The sequence below is a fragment of the Ranitomeya variabilis genome, chromosome 4 (genome assembly GCF_051348905.1).
Source record: "Ranitomeya variabilis isolate aRanVar5 chromosome 4, aRanVar5.hap1, whole genome shotgun sequence".
Classification (NCBI taxonomy): Eukaryota; Metazoa; Chordata; class Amphibia; order Anura; family Dendrobatidae; genus Ranitomeya; species Ranitomeya variabilis.
In genome coordinates this window covers 741,433,942-741,436,558 of record NC_135235.1, presented here as the reverse complement: position 1 = coordinate 741,436,558, position 2,617 = coordinate 741,433,942, and positions in this window count along the sequence as shown.

The window sequence follows — 2,617 nt, the reverse complement described above, 5'->3', positions numbered from 1 at the left end:
AGTTTTGTTTGCTCATTTTTTGATCAGCAGTGTTTACCATGTTGTCTTGTCCAGCTTGCTAAAATGTAATTCCCTCGCTTGCTGGTTGCTCTAGTGGGCTGAGTTTCTCCCCACACACCGTTAGTTGGTGTGTGGGTTCTTGAAATCTCAGGATGGATATTTTGTAAGGGTTTTTTATTGATCGCATAGACCCCTGCTCTATTTTCTGCTTTCTAGTACTAGTGGGCCTCTTTTGCTGAATCTGATTTCATCCCTATGTATGTGCCTTCTTCTTACTTCACCGTTAATATTTGTTGGGGGCTTCTATATCTTTGGGGATTATTTCTCTGGAGGCAAGCGAGGTCTTTCTTTCTCTTTAGGGGTAGCTAACAGGCTGGCTCGAGACGTCTAGAATTTTTTTAGGCACGTTCACCGGCTACCTCTAGTTGTGTTGGATAGGTTCAGATTTGCGATCAGTCCAGTTACCATCTCCCTAGAGCTCATCCTTAGTTTATTCACTTGCTGGTCTATTTGTGATCCTCAGCCATTAAGGATCATAACAGTACAGCCGGCCTACAAAGTGTTAATTGCATGGCAGAAGCAGGAGAAAAGAAGCCTTGAGAATTTTTTTTTTTTTTTTGCCTTGTGTCTAGCTGCTTGCTAGCTTCTCTCCTCCTCTTAATCTTGGTGTGGCTCTGAGTTCAGCTGCGGACATGGATGTCCAGAGCTTGGCTTCCAGTCTGGATCATCTTGCTGCTAGGGTTCAAAGTATTCAGGATTTTGTTGGTCACAGTCCTATGTCTGAGCCTAGAATACCTATTCCGGAGTTGTTTTCTGGAGATAGATCTAGGTTCCTGAATTTTAGGAACAATTGTAAGTTGTTTCTTTCTTTGAAACCTCGTTCCTCTGGTGATGCTGTTCAGCAAGTTAAGATTATCATTTCCTTTTTGCGTGGTGACCCACAAGATTGGGCCTTCGCATTGGTGCCAGGGGATCCTGCATTGCTTAGTGTAGATGCGTTTTTTCTGGCCCTTGGATTGCTCTATGAGGAACCTAATCTTGAGAACCAGGCTGAAAAAGCGTTATTGGCCCTCTCGCAGGGGCAAGATGAAGCAGAGGTGTACTGCCAGAATTTTCAGAAATGGTCAGTGCTTACTCAGTGGAATGAGTGTGCCCTGGCTGCTAATTTCAGAGAAGGTCTTTCTGAAGCCATTAAGAATGTCATGGTGGGGTTCCCTACGGCTGCAGGTCTGAATGAGTCAATGACTCTGGCCATTCAGATTGATCGGCGGTTGCGGGAGCGCAAACCTGTGCACCATTTGGCTGTGTCTTCTGAACAGACACCTGAATCTATGCAATGTGACAGAATTCTGACCAGAAGTGAACGGCAAAATTATAGACGGCAAAATGGGTTGTGCTTTTACTGTGGTGACTCAGCTCATGTTATCTCAGCATGCTCTAAGCGCAAAAAAAAAAGGTTGATAAATCTGTCACCATTGGTACTTTACAGCCTAAGTTCATTTTGTCTGTTACCCTGATTTGTTCCCTGTCATCTTACCCGGTTAATGCCTTTGTAGATTCAGGTGCTGCCCTGAGTCTGATGGATTGGTCATTTGCCAGGCGCTGTGGTTTTGATTTGGAGCCTTTAAAATTCCCTATTCCACTAAGGGGAATTGACTCTACACCATTGGCTACAAATAGACCTCAGTACTGGACACAAGTGACCATGTGCATGACTCCTGTTCATCAGGAGGTGATTCGCTTTCTTGTATTGCATAATTTGCATGATGTCGTGTTGGGTCTACCATGGTTGCAGACTCATAATCCAGTCCTGGATTGGAAAGCTATGTCTGTGTCAAGTTGGGGTTGTCAGGGAATTCATGGTGACGCTCCTGTGGTGTCAATTGCTTCCTCCACTCCTTCTGAAGTCCCTACGTTTTTGTCGGACTACCAGGATGTATTTGAGGAGCCCAAACTCAATTCTCTACCTCCTCATAGGGACTGTGATTGTGCTATAAATTTGATTCCTGGTAGTAAGTTTCCTAAGGGACGACTTTTCAATTTATCTGTGCCGGAGCATGCTGCCATGCGGAGTTATATAAAGGATTCTTTGGAGAAGGGACATATTCGCCCATCCTCTTCCCCTCTTGGTGCAGGATTCTTTTTTGTGGCTAAGAAGGATGGTTCCCTGAGACCTTGTATTGATTATCGCCTTTTGAATAAAATCACGGTCAAATTTCAGTATCCTTTGCCATTGTTAACTGATTTGTTTGCTCGCATTAGGGGGTCTAGTTGGTTCACCAAGATAGATCTTCGTGGTGCGTATAACCTTGTGCGTATAAAACAGGGTGATGAATGGAAAACTGCATTTAATACGCCTGAAGGCCATTTTGAGTACCTGGTGATGCCTTTTGGACTTTCTAATGCTCCTTCAGTCTTTCAGTCCTTTATGCACGACATCTTCCGTGAATATCTGGATAAGTTTATGATTGTGTATCTGGATGATATTCTGTTTTTTTTCGGATGATTGGGAGTCTCATGTTAAGCAGGTCAGGATGGTCTTTCAGGTCCTGCGTGACAATGCTTTATTTGTGAAAGGCTCAAAATGTCTTTTTGGAGTCCAGAAGATTTATTTTTT